The sequence below is a fragment of the Hemiscyllium ocellatum genome, chromosome 49, assembly GCF_020745735.1.
Source record: "Hemiscyllium ocellatum isolate sHemOce1 chromosome 49, sHemOce1.pat.X.cur, whole genome shotgun sequence".
NCBI classification, from domain to species: domain Eukaryota; kingdom Metazoa; phylum Chordata; class Chondrichthyes; order Orectolobiformes; family Hemiscylliidae; genus Hemiscyllium; species Hemiscyllium ocellatum.
Window position 1 is genome coordinate 620,077 of NC_083449.1, and position 23,403 is coordinate 643,479.

A 23,403-nucleotide genomic window follows, 5' to 3' on the forward strand; every position below is an offset into this window, starting at 1 on the left:
GAGTTGTCTGTGGGGGAGCACTTTGGGGCGAACGACCATAATTACATTCGTTTTAAAACAGTGATAGAAAAGGACAGACCAGATCTAAAAGTTGACGTTTTAAATTGGAGAAAAGCCAATTTTGACGGTATTAGGCAGGAACTTTCGAAAGCTGATAGGAGGCAGATGTTCGAAGGGAAGGGATGTTTGGAAAATGGGAAGCCGTTAGAAATGAGATAACAGGAACCAAAAGAAAGTATATTCCTGTCAGGGTGAAAGGGAAGGCTGATAGGTATAGGGAATGCAAGATGACTAAAGAAATTGATGTTTGGTTCAGAAAAGGAGAAAAGCATACGTCAGGTATAGACAGGATAGATCGAGTGAATCCTCAGAAGAGTATAAAGAAAGTAGGAGTATACTTAAGAGGGAAATCTGGAGGGCAAAAAGGGGACAAAAAGGAGATAGCTTTGGCAAATAGAATAAAGGAGAATCCAAAGGGTGTTTACAAATATATTAAAAACAAAAGGGTAACTATGGAGAGAATAGGGCCCCTCAAAGATCAGCAAGGCGGCCTTTGTGTGGAGCCATAGAAAATGGGAGAGATACTAAATGAATATTTTGCATCAGTATTTACTGTGGAAAAGGTTATGGAAGACGTATACTGTAGGGAAATAAATGGTGACATCTTGCAAAATGCCCAGATTACAGAGGAGGAAGTGCTAGATGTCTTGAAACGGTTAAAAGTGGATGAAGCCCCAGGAGCTAATCAGGTGTACCCGAGAACTCTGTGGGAAGATAGAGAAGTGATTGCTGGACCTCTTGCTCAGATATCTGTATAATTGATTGTCACAGGTGAGGTGCCGGAAGACTGGAGGTTGGCAGACATGGTACCACTGTTTAAGAAGGGTGGTAAAGACATGCCAGGGAACTATAGACCGGCGAACCTGACCTCAGTGGTGGGCAAGATTCTGGAAGGAATCCTGAGGGACAGGATGCACAAGTATTTGGAAAGGCAAAGGCTGATTCAGTATAGTCAACATGGCTTTGTGCGTGGGAAATCATGTCTCACAAACTTGATTGAGTTTTTTGAACAAGTAACAAAGAAGATTGATGAGGGCAGAGCAGCAGATGTGATCTAAATGGACTTCAGTAAGGCGTTCGACAAGGTTCCCCAAGGTAGACTGATTAGCAAGGTTAGCTCTCATGGAATACAGGGAGAATGAGCCATTTGGATACAGAACTGGCTCAAAGATAGAAGACAGAGGGTCGTGGTGGTGGATTGATTTTCAGACTGAAGGCCTGAGACCAGTGGAGTGCCACCAGGATCGGTGCTGAGTCCTCTACTTTTTCTCATTTACATAAATGATTTGGATGCGAGCTTAAGAGGTACAGTTAGTACGTTTGCAGATGACATCAAAATTGGAGGTGTAGTGAACAGTGAAGAGGGTTACCTCAGATTACAACAGGATATGGACCAGATGGGCCAACAGGCTGAGAAGTGGCAGATAGAGTTTAATTCATACAATTGTGAGGTTTTGCATTTTGGGAAAGCAAATCTTAACAGGACTTATACACTTAATGGTAAGATCCTAGGGAGTGTTGCTGAACAGAGAGACCTTGGAGTGCAGATTCATGGCTCCTTGAAAGTGGAGTCGCAAGTAGATAGGATAGTGAAGAAGGCATTTTGTATGCTTTCCTTTATTGCTCAGAGTATTGAGTACAGGAGTTGGAAGATCATGTTACAGCTGTACAGGACATTGGTTAGGCCACTGTTGAATATTGCATGCAGTTCTGGTCTCCTTCCGATAGGAAGGATGTTGTGAAACTTGAACGTGTTCAGAACAGATTTACAAGGATGTTGCCAGGATTGGAGGATTTGAGCTATAGGGAGAGGCTGAACAGGCTGGGGCTGTTTTCCCTGGAGCATCGGAGGCTGTGGGGTGACCTTATAGAGGTTTACAAAATTATGAGGGGCATGGATAGGATAAATAGGCAAAGTATTTTTTCCTGGAGTCGGAGTGTCGAGGACTAGAGGGCGTAGGTTTAGGTTGAGAAGGGAAAAATATAAAAGAGACCTAAGGGACAACTTTTTCACGCAGAGGATGGTGGAGCTGCCAGAGGATGTGGTAGAGGCTGGTACAATTGCAACATTTAAGAGGCATTTGGATGGGTATATGAATAGGAAGAGTATGGAGCGATATTAGCCAGGTGCTGGCAGGTGGGACTAGATTGCATTGGGATATCTGGTCGGCATGGACGGATTGGACCGTAGGGTCTGTTTCCATGCTGTACATCTCTCTGACTCTATGACTGGATAACTAGAGTCCCTATGCTCCATCCAGAGTTGGGTCACCAAATCCTCAGGTCTCCCTGAATGTCTGAGGCAGCTCACAGCACATCCTCCAGCAAACCATCGCCAGCACCTCCACTAACTTTTCAATAACCGGAGTCAGTCAGAAACCCCTCAGCTACAAGTTAGATGCCTGTTCCTTTACAATTGTACTCCAGGATTTTCCACGTGTTACTGACCGCACGATCAACTGCAAGACACAAACAGAGGTGTTCCGCGGGCAGGCGCACACCAAGTTTCAACCACGTGAGTCAAAGCTCCTGGAACATTCCTGTCCATGGAGCACCACATACCATTTCAATGTTTCTGAGATTCACAATGCCTGCACTTGATGTACGAGGGAGGCAAAATCTAAAGCCAGGGAAAGATACTGAAAAGAAAACAAATAATTAATTAATTAATAATTTGCCAAAAATAAGAATAAGGAGATGGGGGAATTGGAATAACAGAATATGGGAGACAATAGTGGGTCCAATCCCAGGGAAACAACCATTGAATAGAGAGATTGCCAGGTCCGCTAGAATGGTCCATTGCCTCAAATTCTGAATCCGCTTCACAGAACCTTCCCAGACATCAGAAACTGGGGGAAGGAAACGGCAAAGATGGAGAGCTGTGAAGACCGTGCTGTGGACTCCTCCATAAACTGGACTATCTGCACAACATGGGGAGCATGGCAAACCTTTGCCAGGATATTGCAACCCTCTACCACTACCCTCGACCTCCGACCTTTGAGCCAGTTTTGTAACCAAATGGCTTTCATATGAAACAACCTTGTTAAACAGATTACCATGTACAATGTGTTCAATCCCTTACTGATGTCCATAGCGACAATGTGCGCTCCTCTACCTCAATTAATCTTCTTAGTTGCTTCTTTTTAAAAAAATTTCAGTCAAGTCAGTGAGATACAATATTGCTTGTTCAAAGCCATGCTGACTATCCCCAATCAGTCGTTACATTTCCAAATGCGTGAAAATCCTATGCCTCATCATCCCTTTCAACAACTTACCCTCCACTGACGTCAGGCTCATTAACTTTTCCTTATTATCCTTCTTAAATCCTTTAAGTAGTGGCACCACGTTAGCCAATCTCCAGTCTTCCAGCACTTTACCTGTGGCTATTGATGATACCAATGGGCCCAGCCATCATGTTCCGAGCTTCTCAAAGAGTTCTAGAGTAGATTTAATAAAAGCCAAGACATTTTCCTTCCTTTGCATATTTTAAGACCTCCAGCAGCTCCTCTTTAATACAGACACTTTCCAAGATGTCACTACTTATTTCCCAAGTTCTCTATCTTCCATATCCTCCTGCACACTAAATACTGATACAAAATATTCGTTCAGGACCTCCCCCATTTCCTCTGGTTCTGCACATGGGCAGCCTTGCTGATCCTTAAGGATGTCCTATTCTCTCCACATTTACTCTTTGTCCTTGACGTATTTGTAGAATTCCTTTGGATTCTCCTTAACTCCATTTGCCAAAGCTATCACATGTCCCATTTTTATGCTCGAAAGGGACACGGAGGTCCTGTTGGATGGGCTAGTACAGAGGAGACCATTCTCTTCCCAGATGACGCTATACCACCAGACAAACCGAGCATGGTCTGAGCTCCCCACCCAGCTCAGTGCAGTTTCTGCGGGCTGAAGAAATGTCCAGCAATACAGGACAAGCATCAATAACCTCCCCCGGTCTGTCAGGATAAGTGTCACTGTATTCTCTGTGCCCCTTCACTCTCACTCTATATCTGTTATAGCACATACCCCCCAACAAGGCTCATGGTCCACTACTCTCACTGCTGCATGCAGCACCTCCCCTCACTCTCTCTCTTTCTTTCCCCTCTACTATATCTACTTCACTAATAGCGCCACATGGACATAACACTGTAGACTGATTCACTCTGGACATGTCACCGTTTCTCTCCCCTCACCTATACCAGCGCTAACAACAGGGTCACCCACTCCCACCCTCACTCCCTCCCTGTCTCCTATTCCAACAGAAACATCTTGGAATAGGACAGAAAGGGTCCAGCCGTGTGGTGGAGTGTCAGATATCTGTGTGTCTGTATTTTACACTGTGGGTATCTATACGTGGATGCAGGTCTGACAGTTTCTTTGGTGTTTAAAATGAGACAATCTCTCCCTCAGCTGGGCTCCACACCCTACTGCAGTGACTATGGCAGAAAGTGATAACCTTCGAGGATTCAATTTGGGAGGGACAGAGGGCAGCAGCTCACAGCAGCATCCAAACTGACAGCACCGTTAACACACACTCCCGCCCCACCCCCACCAACAAACACATACACACACACACACACACACACACAATGCTGACAGATGGAGGGTGGCAAATATATTTGGGCCTGTCAGAATGGAAATGCTCACTTCCAAGTGAACCATTTTGTCAGGAGATGAGATAATTTATTTCTCACTCTGTGTCTTGCAATGCTTAAAAATTAAGAGAGAAAGTTTTGAAAAATCCCGAACAGGCCCAGTAGTGGTGGTAATGATGCAGGCAAGAAATCGTTAAGTATCAGACAAAACTGCTCTCTACTTCCCAAGATATTATTTGAAAAATCAAATGGACATACAATTTGAGAGATTCACAGTAAAGGATTTGTTATCTTCTCAGAGTTAAGAACTCTGCCACTGATGCAGTGGTGGGGAGAGTCCAACAGAGGGAGGTATTGTATGAATCTAATCATAAAACTCAGAGGCTAGCACTGTCTGTGTGGAGTTTGTACCTTCTCCCCATGTCTGCGTGAGTTTCCACCAGGTGCTCTGGTTTCCACCCACAGTCCAACAATGTGGATATTAGGAGAATTGGCCATGCTAAATTGTCCATAGTGACCAGGGAAGTGTTGGTTAGGGGCGTTAATCAGGGCTAAATATAGGATAGTTGGGAAATGTGTCTGGGTGGGTTACTCTTCGAAGGGTCAGTGTGGATGCGCTGGGTCAAAGGGCCTGTTTCCACACTGTAGCGATTATATGAACTCATGAACAACACGGACAGACAGAGAGAGAGGAGGAGGGGAACTTTGATTCCAATTTCAATCTATTTACTTCAAAAACAACATTGCACACCAATGCAAACAGAGGTACACACAAACGGAGATACTGACACTAACACACATAACACATGCCCACGGAGATACTCACGGAGATATGGACATTTACACACGAACATATGAACATAACCCCACATGCAGGCACACACTTCCTTTAATACAGAGATAGATACGTTTTTACTAATAATGATATCAATGCTCAGTCGGAGAAGGCAGGAGAATGGGATTCAGAAATATTTTAGCCATGATCAAATGTCATGGCAGAAAAGATGAGCTGAATGGCCTAATTCTGCTCCAGGGTTCATTGCTCATATAATCTTTTTTGGAATTGTCTTTCCACGATTTCAATGGAGACTGAATGTGGTAAGAATTTCAGTTAGGAGAGTTAATGGGAATGTGGACCGGCCTGAGAGGCTGAATGGTCGACTCCTTATATAACAAAAGAGTGGTGATTGGTTTGAGAGGAACACATTTTGAGAATAAGTGCATGCCCATTTCTGCCTGAGACAGGGATGTTCGTTTCTCTTTGGGGCTGTGTGATCTGTGGTGTTCCCATGTCGAAGTAGCAGTGAAGACTGGGTTACTGAAAGCACTCAAGGTTCAGTTCCATAGATCTTTTATGAACAAGAGAATCCATGTTTATTGGGAACAGACAGGAAAGGGTTGTTTAGTCACAATCACATCAACAATGCACATTCTGAATGGTGCAGTAAGCATGAGGGGCTGAATGGCCAGTTGTTACTCCTAACCCAAGTGTTGTTCACTCAAGCACTCAGTAATGTTACAAAGATAAAGGAAGATCCCATTCAGCCAGTCAACATCGTTACAATGAGACAGGAGGAGACCATTTTGCTCTCTAAGGATTCACATGAATAGATTGAAGTCAATCAATCGCTAAGTACATTACACAGTGTAGGATGAGGCCATCCAAACTTTATAGCCTGATTCCCAGCGACAGGGGAAACCCGGTTAACTATCAGGAAATAAACATTTGGGATACATGGTTATTTTCAGGTTGTAAAGTTGTAACTTGGAGGAGTGCCTCAGGGATCAGTGTGAGATTATCAACTACTTATAATCTATGCCAATGATTTGGATGAGGGGATCGATTGGAGTGGAGATCAATTAGCTCATTTACCAAAATTGTCATTTAACTCGACATGGTCACTCTGCAATGGAATACAGGCAGGGAAGGTTAGTGAGCAAAACTTTGGCAGAAAACAATATAATATGGGTTAAGGAATGTCAGTGTTGTGTTGAACAGATAAAATAACAGTTAGCTACTTAAAAGAAGAAACATTGATGAACTCATTGGTGCACAGGGATTTGTGTGTCCCGGCACATGGGCCACATAAATCTAGTCAGCAGATTCAGCAAGTAATTGAGAAAGTGTATCGAATAATGCTGTTTCATGCAAAAGCTATCGGGTAAAATCATCGGGATGCTTTACTGCATCTTTACATGACAATGCTGAGACTACATCGGGTGTATTGCATGTCGTAATGAACCCCTAAATTGAAAGAAAAAACATGCAATTGTTTTAGAAGCTTTCACAGATGTTTCACTTTACTCTTTGCTAGAATGAAGGCCAGATGGAATCATAGTATGATACAGCATGGAAACAGACCCTTCAGTCCAGCTTATCTGCACCGAACAGATATTCCAAAATGATGTCCAAAATGGCAACATTAGACCCATAATAATCTAAATCCTTCTTATTCATAGACCATCCATTGTCTCTTAAATGTTGTAATTGTACCCGCCTCCACCACTTTCACAGCCATCGCATTCCATCCACGCACTACTTTTTGAGTAAAAATGTTACCATTCCAGTACCTTTTTAACCTGTCCCCTCTCACATTAAATCACTACCCTCTGGTTTGGACTCCTGTAGCCTTGGAAAATAACCTTGGCTTTTCCTCGCATCCATGCCCCTCATGGCCTCTACAAGATCAGAACAATTCAAGCCTGAGAATGAGAGACGTTCATATTGAACCATACAAGCCCGTGAGGAGAGTTTTTTGGGGCGGACCTCATGGATGAGAGAATAAAACTAAATATTCAGTTTTAGAAGACAACATACTCTTTTTAATACAGGTATTATGATGACATGAATTTATTGTACAAAAAATATGCAGACACATATAAACATACCTTCAAATTATAAATTACAATCATTCAAAATAGAGCAGATAACAGGGATGGACTCATACAATAAGGGGCATATTCAACCAGAACTGACATAGTCCAGGTTGGTGTTCGGGTCACATTATTGCATGTTTCCGAATCACAGAAGGAGAAAATGCAACCTGTGGTAGAAGCAAATGGCCATTGTTCCATCTCGACTTGTACTTCTCTACAGCAAAATATGTGAGCTGAAAACCAATCAGCCATCTCCAGCACTCTTTGAGGGTTCCTGGTGAGGATTTATTGGCATCTCTCCACTGCCTGCAGCAAAGGGATTTCAGCCAAATCCACTGTTCCAGGAAGAAACCACAGTGCTCGCAGCTTCTGTGAGGCAGAATAACTTCAGAGGCAGAATAACAATGGAACATTTTCAATTTTGCTTTTTTTCATGAAATCAACTGTTATTTGGACAAAGCTATTCCGAACTATTATTCTGCAGAGTTTAATTTTTTTTCTATTTGCCTTCAGAAGTGTGGGTGTGTGGCCGTGTATGCACGCATGTGTATCTGCATCTTTGCATGCATGTTTCTGTGTCTCAGGTTAATAGAAAAATAAATGTTGATGTACATATTGTTAATGTCCAAACTGTACATCATTTATGTCTCCATCGTAATTCGAGTAACTTTCATTGGGTTTTAGATTAGTTATTTTTACAAATTTAAGAAACCTGTCTAACTAGTTCCTAACATTGAACCTGACCCAGTCTGAGACGGGTATCAGTTGCCAAATGACACACTGAGTTACACTGATAATTTGTCGTGACCTCTGGAGGCGTGGGACTAGAAAAAGAAACGATGACTCTCTAACTTCGGTAGGAACAGGGATAAGGAAAAATTTTCAAAAGGCCATTTGAATAGGAATTCTCTTCCCCACAGGTTTGTGTTACCTGTGCGTTTGCATTAATCAAAGTTGGGTTAGTTAAATATTTGACAGGAAATTGACTCAAGGATAATGAACTGCAGATAGGAACGTGAGGCTGAGACCATTATCTAATAAGCCACAATCTTAGTGTTTGGTGGGGCAGGGACCCACTTCTGTTCCTCAGTCCTACTTCGCCACATTCCATTTAGCCCCTCAATCTGATACTCAGGATCAATTGGAGACCACCTGCTCCTACTACCTAGTGCACAGAAACAGAGGAGACCGTTCAGCCTCTGAATACAATCAAACATGATTTGGTGTGGATTGGAAAATGTTCTTGGGAAAAAGAATGGGTGTTACTGTGAAACAGTCCCTTCCTCTCTCTTTACAGAAGTTCCCCCAGCTCCATTTATTTTTCATGTTGTGACCGAGATTCACAGTAAATAATGCCCCCATGCTCACAAAATCCTCGAGTCTCTCTGACTGTGACAATCCTTCATAGGTTCAATTCCCGACTCAGGCGACTGACTGTGTGGAGTTTGCACGTTCTCCCCGTGTCTGCGTGGGTTTCCTCCGGGTGCTCCGGTTTCCTCCCACACTCCAAAGATGTGCGGGTCAGGTGAATTGGCCATGCTAAATTGCCCGTAGTGTTAGGTAAGGGGTAAATGCCGGGGTATGGGTGGGTTGCGCTTCGGCGGGTCGGTGTGGACTTGTTGGGCCGAAGGGCCTGTTTCCACACTGTAAGTAATCTAAGGACTTCTAGGAAAATAACAACGATGAACCTTCTAATAATAGAATGCAAGAACATAAGAAGCAGGATTGGTCATTCAGCTCCTACAGCCTGCCTTTCCCTTCAATACGATCATGACTGGTCTGCTCTAGGCCCTATCTCCTGGAGTGCCTGACGTGCCAAACACCCATCCCTGTCTTCCAATTATCTCAGTGATCTAAGCCCCCCTCTTCTCCAGAATAGAGACGTCCCGACAGTCACTCTGCTCTGTGAGAAGGAAACACGCCGCACACATACACATGACCTATTGACATCAACAAAATATATAAACACCAGGTAAGAGTGACTGGCCCTGATAACAAGGCAGCATTTGACTGATGATGGTATCAAGGAACCTGAAGAAAATGGAACTTGATGAAAATTAAGAGGAATCTCCACACTAGTTGGAGTGATTCAGCGCAAAAAAAAAGTTGACTGTGGTTCTTGGACATCCACCACCTCAGTCCCAGGACATCTCTGCGGAATATCCACAGGACAAGCACCTTCAGTTTCTCCTCAACATCTCCCCGCACCCCCCTCCCCCATCATAAGCTCAGAAATGGGGAAGGTCAATGAAGACCATGCGATGTTCAGAACAACGTGTCCTCCCTCAGCTCATGTAGCAGTCTGTGTTCATGTGCAGCAAGACCCGGGCATCATTCAGGCTTGTGATGTTACAGTGTCGGTCACATTCATGGAACAATCCTGCTGGACGTTGTGCATTACCACAGTAAAGGGAAGAGCTCAATCAGCACCTCAAGCTCACTTCAGAGGAATGTGAGAAGGTCATTCAACCCATTAATGACCATTTATTCCTTCTTGCCTGTTACACGGGAAGAGGAGAAGCCCACTTAAACACATCAAGCTGTTAAACAAGAACCGGGAGTTGCCCAATCAGGCCCTTTAGTTGCTCCCATGCAGCCATTCAGCCCATCAATCCGCTTGTACAGAAATAGGAGCATGTTATCGACGCCCCAACATGACAAACCACTGAGGCAAAGACTGCTCAGATAGCCTGTTCCTTGTCATTCTTCCTGATTCCATTGCTAATGGTACACAACTGATACATTAACGTGGTTTTTGATGGTGAAGAGGGAAGACAAATGTTTCATGTGAAATCTCAAAGAGGCATCTTCCATCTCCGAGCAGGTAGACTGGCGTTCTCTATGGAGGGCAGAAGCTAGTGTTAATGGTTAACTTTTTCAGAAGTAAGGCAATGTAGCTGCTGACAGGTTTGTGAACAATGTGATATTCGGTGCAAGGCCACACACCAACTGTACATTGAGGCAGTGAGAGTTCATTCAGAACCTGAAGCTCTTCTCAACCAACATGGGAGCTCCACAGAGCTACATTAACTACCAAGGAGCACGTATCATGGGGAAAATGCAATTTCTCATACCACCAATATCTTTCAATGGAAATAATGTGTGTTCATCCATGATCTTCAAGTTTCAGTGCAGTGAACTCTTATTCTCTCACCGTGCTACAAATTAAACATCCATTTCCTTCACACTCTCTTCATGGTACCGTCATCCTAGTGATTATTCTGATAAAACTCCTTTGCACTGTCTCTATGACAGGGAGATCATTGATTTATAAAGGAAAGAAAGTCTGTCCACAACATCCCAAATACTGTCTCAGCAACATTCCACAACTGCAGGAAGGTGTCTTTACACCTACACATGATTCATTTTGTAATGGACGCTGGCATTTCATTTCCTGTCCTGATTAATGGATGTCCTGCATGAATTCTGTTCGTGACTTGTGACCAAGGACATTCCGGTCCTTTTTGACAAAAGCACTTCCCAACCTCTCACCTCCTTACAAGTACAACATGAAAAGGACTGTATGTGTGGTTCACATTCAAATCACTTATTTGTGTTACAAATAGCAGTGTTCCAAGCACTGATACATGTGATACCCAATCAGTCGTGGCCTTCTGTCTAAAGGAGGACACTAGTCGTGTGTTCACCCCATCAACTAATTCTCAGTCCATGTAGGATATCACCCCCTTACCCAAGGACTGTAACTTTTTTCACTCACCTGTATGCAACCGTGTCAATCTTCTTTTGAAAATACAAATACACCGTTCTCACTAGTTCCCACGCCTCGATGTCACAACCAACATCCTCCATAAACTCCAGGACGATTTTCAAAGATACTTTTCCTGTCCTGAATCTAGGTTGACTCTGCTAAATTATGTCATGCTCTCCAATGATCTATTCATGAGTAATTACAAAAATTTCTCACAGTTTCCTCACAACTGACATGATATTATCCCCCAGTTGGTTTTCTGCTTTCACCCTCCGTCTTGTTGTAAATGTGTGTGGTCATAATAGCTGCTTTCCAGTCTGCAGGATCCTTTATAGAATCTATAGAGCTTTGACCTTCTTCATTTAATTAAGGAAAAGGCAGGAGAGAAGAAGGCCATTGACCCATCATGTCTGCACCAGCTCCAAAAAGAGTTATCCAGCAAACTCAATTCTCCAACTCTATCTCTGTAGCCCTCTAAATTCATCACTCATCTGGTCCAGCAGCTTACCAACCTTCAACACAATCAGGTTTTCCAGTACTTCGAATTTACTAATTCTAAATTTCATAACTTCCTCACTTTTGCCAGTCACTCTATTCTCTCATGTTTCCAAAAAGAGTTTCTGTTGCTTCCTCTGTTTGGATAGAACCAATGTATTCACCTCACAGAACAGAGATGGCCTCTGTCACCTCGTGAATATGTGAGAGGATGGGATTCTGGCATAATGGATGTGTCCCCCATTCCTGCCTCTAGAATCAAATGGTCGATGGGCAATTTCGAGTACAGTCCTCTCCCTGGTGTGAGACTGCACAGCTCGTTGTTGAAATAAACTGTCTTAATTCTTTGCACCTGGGAAAGGTATACCATTGGAAAATATTTGCTGAAATCCCAGTAAGAACAGTGTAGTGCCCTGCTCCTCCCTATGCATTCTCTGCAGACCCAGATACACTTCAAAATCTATCCCCATACCTTGCACAGAGTAGGGATATCAGGCCCTCTGGTATCCCCGGATGAATGCAGCAGCTGTCAACACAAATCGAAGGAAACAATCCACAGAACCTGCACTGACTTTCCAATGACAGGGGCAAGTCATAGCACATCCACTCAGTGCTGAAAATGCCTACCTCTCTTCTGTTTCTATTCCTGGGGTATAAACTGTTACATTTCTGTGCAGTCACTGAAATATGAATAGTTCTTCTCTCCATGGAAACTGTTGACAACGAAACTGCACAATTTCCTGTACCTCCGTCATGATAATAGCTATTGATGGTGGAGATGCTGGGGAGGTGATGGTCGTGTTTTCTCCAGAGTATAAATTCTCAGATTTCCACAAATAGTTCCCAATGGTATACCTTTCCCAGGTAATGACCCAAACCTGGACATCAATTCCGCCACAGCAAATGGTGGAATTTGAATTCAATAAAATATTTGGAATTAACAATCTAATGAAATATTGATGGCTGTCAAAAGTAAGAACATCTGGCTCACTAGTGTCAATCAGGGAAGATCAGGGAATTTGTTATTGTCACTTGCTGACCGACATGTGATTCCAGACCGTCAGCAGTGATAGTCTCTCAAATGCCTTTATAAATGACCAAGCCAGACAGTCAGTTATAACACTACACGGTCTCAAAGAAGTGATACCAGTCAGACCTGAGCACTGCCAGCCTACAGCATATCGAAACGCAACGGTTCAGAGAGGCAGTTCCCCAGCTCCTTGTCATAAACAACTTTGAAACACAATTAAATACTGGCCCAGCCAACAACACCCATGTCCCATTAATGAAGAAAAGAAGATGACCACACTTAGATGGGATAGAACTCACTTGAAACCAGGATTTGGATATGTACCTACATGGGCATGATACCCAGGAATATGGGAAAAGGTCAAAATCCAATGAAAAAGGATCTCACAATTTATTTCCATACCAGCTGATTATCCACAGTTTCGTTGCTTATTTTTTCTATGTCTCTATTTCTCCACATATTCAACTTAATCCACCAACACTATTTCCCAGCTGCTTTCACATTTGATGCATGGTCAGTGGACTCAAAATGCTAACTCTGTTTTACTCTTGACAGAGGCTGCCAAACCTGCTCCGTTTACCCAGAACTCTGTTTCCTTTTGGTTCAGAACCCCAGCATCTTTCTTTGTTTGATTAACACTTTATTTTTGATATTTTATGGGAAATTGTCCCAACGAGTCCACACAGACTTCTGCAGAGCATTGCACCCAGACCAACCTCGTACACCATTCCTGCATTTCTCATGGCTAACCCCCCCTCCCCCTACCCTGTCTCTGAATCTCCCGTAGCTAACAAAACTAACTGAAAATGACGGGTAATTTAGCATCGTCTGAACCTGTGTGCAATGTGGGAAGTAACTGAACCTGACAGGGCTGTATAAGAGCAGGAGAGGTACGAACAGAGTGAACAGTCAGCAGCTGTTCCCCTTCGTCAAAGGGTTAAAAACAAGGGGAACACATGTAAAATGAAAGGCAAGACATTATGAGAGGATTTGTGATTTCATGTGGTAGCAGCCATGAATGCTCTGATGTATTTTGAAGCATCAGTCAATGGGACTTGTTGGTTTGTTCCATCGAACGGCACTCAGTAAGTGGTGAGATTACAAAGCAGCATTATCCAATGGAGTATCAGCACTTACTCAGCCTAGGACAGCCCAGTCATCTCTGAAAAGATCCAAGATAATTCACATGCTTAGTGCAAGATTCCTACAACGACAGTACCAACATTATTCCAGCTGTTTGACGCCATTATTTTAAGGACACCAATAACATAGAGACAGACTTCCCTTCATTATTATATAAACTTCTCGTGTAAGCTGTTATTTTCTGAAGAATAATAAATACCTTCTCGTATATTCGCATTGACAGAGAGTCTGTTTTCCTGCGAGCTGTTCATCACAGCATGGTGGCTTATGTAACACTCCATCCACTATCAGCAATATTTACTCCCAGTTAAACCGGCACATGAGATGCACTGCTGGTGCTCCATCCTAACAGCCACTTGGATGGATCAATACCAACTGGACTGGAACGTCTCAAGGGCAAGTAATGCTGTTCTAGCTCCATTAAAATCCCAAATGAAGCAAAAAGAAAAATCGATTTTTTAATAATTATTAAACAACGAGGCCATTTGTTGATCTGATGAGTTTGTCGCTGTTATTGAAATTGTGTGATGTATTTCTGTGAAAACATTTCGTGCATATATTGGACGAACAATAAAGCTCAGGTCACAGCTACAAGGTAACACAGCATTTACACGCAAGATGCAAGGGAGTAGTAGACTATAGGTCTTCAGGTAACTGGGAATAATGTAGTTTGGTGTTTTCTGGCTGATGTAGTTGCATTGGGCTGAAGGGCCGGTTTGTATGCTGCATGACTCTGTCACTTTAATTGTTGGAAACAGAGAATGTGGTCTCATTATTTCCATTGCTTGTGAGCATCAGATAGTGAGGAATACAATCTTCAAGGGTACACAGGATTTGAAGTTATATCATTCTCCCTTCACTATCAAATTGTTAAGAAACCCACTTCTCTCTTTGTAACATTCCTGTTAGTGTTCCTGCACCACAAGAACCCCTGGGGATTTTCGCCATATTCTAAATAGAAATTAAACACAGGCAACAGAATGCTGGCCTTGCCAATGAAATGAGCCTCCCAAGAACAACTGACAGGGATCTGCAGTATTCAAGTTATCCATTCGACCTAATCTGATTTCTAAAGCAGTTTCAAGCGAGACTTTCCCTTTGTCCTATGCTCCTGACCTCTCGACAACATCATGAACCTTTCCTGAGTGTTTTTCCAGTGCTCTTTAAAAGTCACATATGGAAAGCTGTGTCCTATAAACTGAAAGGAAAAGTCTTCATGTTCGTGAGAACCGTGTCATTTTTTTTCAGTGTCTAAAGACAACAGAAATGTAGTAGCTAGCATCAAGAGTAAGGAGTCAAAATATCTCCATCATGTGATAAGATCGTGAATGATCTGATTGTGACCTCAATCAAACATTCCTACTTTGCCCTTATAACGTTAGTGCGTCATTCTTAGCCAAGAATCTGCCTGCCTCTGCCTTAGGAATATTTAATGTCTTATCCTCCATCGTCATCTGGGAAGAGAATTGCACAAAGACACAACACTTTGAGAGGATGACACCAAATCGACATCTTCTTAACATTTTTCAGTTTTACAGTCCATCCATTCATGGTAATCTCTCACACAAGCTGAAATATTGATTTCGAATTCAACTTGTAAAGACTACTTGGAATATTCTGAGGTTAACCAAGATCACATGTTGTTCGCCTAAACCCCAGCAGATCCAGGGCCAGTCATTTCAAGATTTCCTCCTGAAATAAACGCTCCTCACAAAAGACAGATGAGTGAAACTTCTCTGGATTGCATTTCATATCATTGTGGCCACCGTTCTCTCGATGTTGTTACACCACTAATTTTAAATCTGTCGAAAATCGTCCCTACTTTTAAATGTATTCTGTTTCAGAAAGTTTCAACATTTATCTTACCTCCCTAAAAAAATGATGCAATGTAAAGTTTTTGCTTTGCAATCCAGGTGCCCAGTTACTCTGTGCCTAAAGCCAATCTCTCCACTGAAATGATACACTACGTTTCCATTCAACCCAGCAATATCTTTTAGTACGGACACATTTTTCCTACTATGTTCCATACACCAATATTTGGCTGTTCACTTGACCCACCTTAATCTCCTTATCGACTCATGTCCTCTTTCTATCTTCCTTCTCGAACAGTTTCAACAGTTTGCATTCTTCCATAATACAGACAGAATATTTGGGCAAAGAAATACACTGTGGCCATATTGCAAACTAATTGACAATGAAATATTATCACTCCATGTCTAACCTATAAATTGGAGACAATGCTAAAGCGTTTTGCAGTTGCATCACGCAGTTCCATTACTTAAAACAGAGTCAGATGGTGTGGAATGTAGAATTGCAGGACGTAAAGGTGAAAAGTCGTAGTTGGAGTTATGAACAAGACTACAAATCGTAGTCAGGAGCTGGGGCCATGGTAGATCTGGAGACAGAAACGATATGTAGGAAAGTCAAAGTTACAGTGAGTGGGGTGATGTCAATTATGCAGGTGGACTGGGAAAATCAGTAGTAGTGGTTTGCAAGGAAAGAAATTTGTGGAATGTGTACAAGATGTTTTCTGGAGCAGCTTATGGTGCAGGCAACGAGGGACCGGGCAATACTGGATTTAGAGTTTTGCAGTGAAGCAGACTTGACAAGGAAGATTAAGGCGAAGGAACGTTCGGAGGCAGTGGTCATAATATAATTGAACCTATTCCGCAATTTGAGAGGAAGAAAGTAGAATCGGAGTTAATATTACAGCTGAAAAAAGGCACTGTCAAAGACTCAAGGAAAGAGCTGGGTAGAATTGACTGAGAGAGGAGCCTAGCAGGAAAGAGAGTGGAACAATAATGGCGGGAGTTTCTCGGAGCAACTCAGGAGTCACAGGAGAGATTTATCCCGAGGAAAAAGATGCATTGTACAGCGAGGATGAGGCAACCATGGATGACTGGGATAGTCATGGCTAGGGTAAAAGAAAAATAGAAAGCAGATAACATATCAAATAGCAGTGGGAAATCAGAAGATTTGGAACATTTCAAAGAAGAACAGATGGCAACAAAATAAGAAATAAGGATGGAGAAGTTTAAATATGAGGTTAAGCTATCCCGCGATATAAAGGACAGCTGTAAGAGTTACTTTAGACATATAAAGGGCAAAGGAGAAGCAGAGGTGGATATTGAAGCACTGGAAAATGGCTCTGGAGAGATAGTCGTGTGGTACAAATAATAGTTGAGAAACTAAATAACTATTAAGGGAGTGGGCAAAGAAGTGTTAGATGGAGTACAACTTGGTAAAGTGCGAGGTGATGCACATTAATAGGAAGAAGGCAGGCATGGACTACTTTATAAGTGGATCGAAAAATCAGAAGTATGAATTGCAAAGAGAGTTGCGAGTTCCAGTCCAGCATTGTCTCGAGATAAACTTGCAGGTTGAGTCAGCAATTAGGGAGGTGTTGTATCTGGCGCACAGTGTGTTTGAAATCTTATATTCAGCAGAAGACCTGAGTTAACTCTTTCAAACAATATTTGTTTATTGAACACAATTAATATTAGAACAATAAAACGTATTATAACGCAATGATAAATGCTACAAATATCTTATGCTTTAAGTTAACTTTGAATTATCACAAACCACCCCATTAGAAGTTGATCGGGCTTGACTTGATGTTTTCTTGTTCTTCTGATGGTCTTGGAGGTGTCTTCTCTTTCCATAGTTATTCTCGAGTTACTGCACTGTGTGGGGTTTTGTGGTGATTTTTCCTTTGAAGTCTTCACGCCGTTTTGGGAAGGTAAGGAGGATCTGTCAATGGAATGATCAGGTTCATTTACCCTGATCAATCAGACTCAACCATGGGTTGGCTCAAGGGCAACATTCCATTGTCCCATTCAGGTCCAACTTCAGGTGAGTATTAGAGGGTCTGGAGCTGTCAGGTTTGTTTGCAAACCATTTGTGGGTAGCTGCAGCCCGTCTGGATTCTGCAGCTTGTGGAATATCACAGAGACTTTAGTCAAGGGTGGGATCAATTTCCCAGTATGCATTAATCATTGTTCGTTGTTGTAACTCCATGGTTAATTTAATATTGACCATTGTAAGATTATTCTTTCAGATGGCGTGCCCGGTCAGAAAGGCAAATCCAGTGATGGCATTTATTTTGAGCGGACTTGAATATTAAAGCAAGGATGAATTTCTGAGGCTCGATAAGACTCTGATCAGACAATATTGGAGTATTGTGTACCGTTTTGTGCCCATAACTAAGGGAGGATGAACCGTATCTGGAACTTGTTCAGAAGAGCTTCACAAGAATGGTCCTAGGAATGAAAAGCTTAACATATGAGGTCACTGGATGAACTGGAGTTTATAAGGATGAAGGGGGATGTAATAGAGGCATACAGAATACTGGTTGCCTGGTCAGAGTAGATGTTGGGAAGATACTTCCACTGTTAGGAGAGAAAGAACTCAAGGACATAGCCTGAGAGTCAAGAGAAGATCTTTTAGAATGGAGATAAGGAGAAATGCCTTCAGTGTGACAGTGGCAAATCTATGGTAGAATGGTAGTTCCTTCCCTAACGGACATTAGTGAACCAGGTGAGTTTTTCTTGGCAATCGATTCTTAATCACCATCAGCTCCTTAATTCCAGATTTGAAGTCATGCTCCGCCATTTGCTGTGGCAGGATTTGAACCCAGATCACCAGAACATTATCTGGGTTCATCAAATAAGAATTCAGTGATAACACCATGAGGCCACAGATTTGAACAATCCTCACAATGTGACTAACTTGTGCAGTATAATATGCCTTATAACTTGCCTTCATGTTATCTTTGACTTCCTTATCAAGATATGAATGATTTTTCTCCATTATAGAATTCCTCTTCGGTCTTTAATATCTCCCTAGATATTTGCCAAATTTCTTCAGATGTCGTGCCTTTGTTCTTTTCTCCCCCAGTCCACCCAGGCCAAATCCTTCCTTAGGCCAGTATAATTATTATTGTCTAACACTAAAACTCTCATGTATGCTCAGGTTTCACTCTTTCAATCTGCACGTGAAATTCAAGCAAGTTGTGGTTCCTCTTTCCAAGGCGAAGTTCATCTAACAATCCTTCCTTGTTACATAATTTCAAATCTAAATTAGCCCATTCTCTGTTTGGTTCCATGACATCCTGCTCGCAGAAATAGTCTCTCATACACTCCATGAATCTTTATTTGAAGATATCATTATCGAGATGATTAATTGAGTCAAGTTGCATGTTCAAACCACCCATAGTTACTGTTGTGCTCTAGTTACAAACCCCCACTCTTTTCTAACTCAGAAGTACTTAGGGGGGACATTGGCTGAAAATTACTTTACCCAAGAGGTTTCTTCCCACGCATTTTTTTTTACTGAGACAGATTTCAAGTTTGTCTTGGCACAAAACACTTTGAAAAGGTCTGAATATCCACTCACACGACCAAGTGTTCAGTTACTTTTCTCGAACCACATTTAACAGTAAAGATCGAGGAATTAAGAGGGCTAAAAGTGGTTGGTCATGAGATATCTTTAGCAAACTGGGTTGAGGAAAATACCAAAAACGTTGTTTTCATATATAAGGAGCAAGAGGGTAACTAGAGAACTGTTTGGCCTACACAAGGACAAAGGAAGAAATTTATGCATAGAGTCAGAGAAAATGGGTGAGTTTTGTAGCGAGTACTTTGCATCTGTATTCACCGAGGTGAGGGACATGACGTATGTTCAGATTAAGGATAGATCTTTGAGTACTCTAGGTCAAGTCGACATAAAGAGGGAGGAGGTTTTAGATATTCTAAAAGGGATTAATGTAGACAAGCCCCCAGGCCTGGGTGGCCTCTACGACATCTTACTAAGGGAATTGAGAGAGGAAATAAGTGGGGCTTTAACATATATCTTTGCAGGATCCTTGAACATTGGTGAGGTCCCGGACGACTGGAGAACTGCTAATATTGTTCTCTTGTTTAAGAAGGGCAGCGGAGATAATTCAGGTAATTATAGATTAGCGAGCCTGGCATCAGGAGTTGGGAAGCCGCTGGAGAAGATACCGAGGGGCTTGAGTAGGGTGTTTTGTTAGGTTATCCATCGTAGGCTGCATGGAGTAGGTGAAGTCTCATGGGTTTCAGGGTGATCTATCTAGATGGATAGAGAACTGGCTGGGCAACATGAGACAGAGAGTAGTAGAGGAAGGAGATTTCTCAAAATGGTGACCTATGACAATTGGTGTGCAACAGCGATCTGTGCTGGGAGCACTGTTGTTTGTGATATATATCAATGCTTTGGAAGAAGGTATCGGTTGCCTGATTAGCAAGTTTGCAGATGACACCAAGATTGGTGGAGTAGCAGATAGTGAAGACGACTGTCAGAGAATACAGCAGAATATAGATAGATTGGAGAAATGGGCACACATATGGCAGATGGAGTTCAACCTGTGCAAATGCGAAGTGATACATTTTGGAGGATCCAATTCTAGAGCGAACTATGCATTAAACGGAAAATTCCTGGGGAAAATTGATGGACAGAGAGATCTGGGTGTTCAGGTTCATTGTTTCCTGAAGGTGGAAATGCAGGTCAGTATAGTGGTCAATAAAGCATTTGGCATGCTTTCCTTCATTGAATCAGGTGTTGAGTACAAGTATTGGCAGGTCATATTACAGTTGCATACGACTTTGGTTTGACCACATTTGGAACACTGCATATATTTCTGGTCACTACATTAACAAAAGGATGTGGATGCTTTGAACAGAGTGCAGAGTAGGTTCACCAGAATGTTGCCTGGGATGGAGGGTGCTGGTTATGGAAAGAGGTTGGGTGGATTAGGATTATCTTAGTTATAAAGACAAAGGTTCGGGGGGACCTGATAGAGGTCTACAAAATCAAGATAGATATAGACAGGGTGGATACCAAGCTTTCCCGCCAGATTGTGAACTCATGACCCCTAGTAATTGAGTTCCAAAGTGAGAGTGGAAAGGTTTAAGACCTGAGGGATATATGTGGAAGGTTCTTTACACATAGGGTGGTGGCAGCCTGGAACGTGTTGCCAGCGGAGGTTGTAGGGGCAGGAACGACAGTGTCAAATAAGATGTATCTGCCAGATACATGAATGGGCAGGGAGCAGAGGGATACAGGCTCTTAGAAAATAGGTGGCAGGTTTAGCAAATAGGAGGATCTGGATCAGCACAGGCTTGGAGGGCTGAAGGGTGTGTTCCTGTGTTGGAATGTTCCTTGTTCTTTATCATTCATTCTAAAAATAGCAAGTTTTCAACTTATTGTATGCTACAAATTTATAATATAAACCATTTTTTATGTGACAGTGCATGTCAAATTATTGTCATTGCTAAATTAGAGTCACAGAGTCACAGAGATGTATAGCATGGAAACAGACCCTTCCATCCAACTCGTCCCTGCCGACCAGATATCCCAACCCAATCTAGTCCCACCTGCCAGCATTCAGCCCATATCCCTCTAAACACTTTCTACTCATATACCCATCCAGACGCCATATGAATGTTGCAATTGTACCAACCTTCACCACTTCCTCTTGCAGTTCATTCCATACACGTACCACACTGTATGTGAAAAACTTTGCCCCTTACGTTACTTTTATATTTTTCCTTCACAACCTAAACCTATCCCCTCTAGTTCTGGACTCCCCCACACCAGGGAAAATACCTTGTATAATTCCTTATTTATGCCCCTCATGATGTTATAAACCTCTATAAAGTCACCCCCACAGCAGCCGACGTTCCAGAAAAAATAGTCCTAGCCTATTAACCCTCCACCTATCGCTCAAACACACCAACCTTGGCAACAGCGTTGTAAATATTTTCAGAATCCTTTCAAGTTTCATAACATCCTAATGTTAGGAAGGAGAACAGAATTGCACACAATATTCCAAAAGTGACCTAACCAACTTCCTGTACAGCCGCAACACGACCTTTCAACCACTGTACTCAATACTCTGACCAATTAAGAAAACCATACCAAATGCCTTCTTCATTGTCTTATCTATCTGTGACTCTACTTTCAAGGAACAATAACCTGCACTCCAAGTTCTCTTTGTTCAGCAACACTCCCTTGGACCTCATCATTAAGAGTATAACTCCTGCTAAGATTTGTTTTCCAAAAATGCAGCATCTCGCATTTACCTAAATTAAATTTCATCTACCACTCCTCAGCCCATTGGCCCATCTGATCAACATCCCGTTGTAATTTGAGGTAATCTTCTTTGCTGTCCACGACACCTCCAATTTGGGTGTCATCAGCAAATCTACTAACTATACCTCTTATACTCAGATGCAAATCATTTATATAAATGACTAAAAGTAGTGGACCCACCATCGATCCTTGTGACAGTCCACTGGTCACATGCCACCAAGCTAAAAAACAACTCTCCATCACCACCCTCTGTCTTCTACTTTTAGCCAGTTCTGTATCCAAGTGGCTAGTTCTCCCTGTATTCCATGAGATCTAACCTTGCTAACCAGTGTCCCATGGAGAACCTTATCAAATGCCTTACTGAAGTCCATATAGATCACGTCCACTGCTCTGCCCTCATCAACCCTCGGTTACTTCTGCAAAAACTCAATCAGGTTTGTGAGACATGATTTCCCACGCACAAAGCCATTTTGACTATCCCTAATCATTCCTTGCCTTTCCAAATACATGCACATGCTGTCCCTCAGGATTCCCTCTAACAACTTGCCCTCCACCGACGTCAGGTTCACTGCTCTATAGTTCCCTGGCTTGTCTTTACCGCCCTTATTAAACAGTGGCACCACTTTCGCCAACCTCCAGTCTTCTGGCACCTCACCTGTGACTATCAATGGTACAAGTATCTCAGTAGGAGGCTCAGCAATCATTTCCCTACCTTCACACAGAGTTGTAGGGTAAACCTGATCAATCAGGTCCTGGGGATTTATCCACTTTTGTGAGTTTCAAGACATGAACACTTCCCCCTCTGGAATAAGGACGTTTTTCAAGACGTCACCATCTATTTCTCTGTATATCGACATATCCCATGTCTTTCTCTGAGTAAATACTGATACAAAATACTCGTTTAGTAACTCTCCCATCTTCTGTGGTTCCACACAAAGGCACCTTGCTGATCTTTGAGGGCTCTATTCTTTCCCTATTTACCCTTTTGTCCTTAATGCATTTGTAAAATCCTTTTGCTTCTCCGCAACTTTAGTTGCCAAAGCAATCTCATGTCGCCTTTTTGCCTTCCTGATTTCCTCTTTAGTATACTCCAACTTCCTTTATACTCTTCTCAGGATTCACTCGATCTATCCCGCCTGTACCTGACATATGCTTCCTTCTTTTTCTTAACTAGACCCTCAATTTCTTTAGCCATTCAGCACTCTCTATAACTACCAGCCTTTCCTTTCACGCTAACAAGAATATACTGTCTCTGGACTCTTGTAATTTCATTTCTGTACGCTTTCCATTTCCCAGCCATCCCTTTCCCTGTGAACATCTGCCAACATCGGCTTTTGAAAGTTCTTGCCTAATAATGTCAAAATTGCGCTTTCTCCAATTTA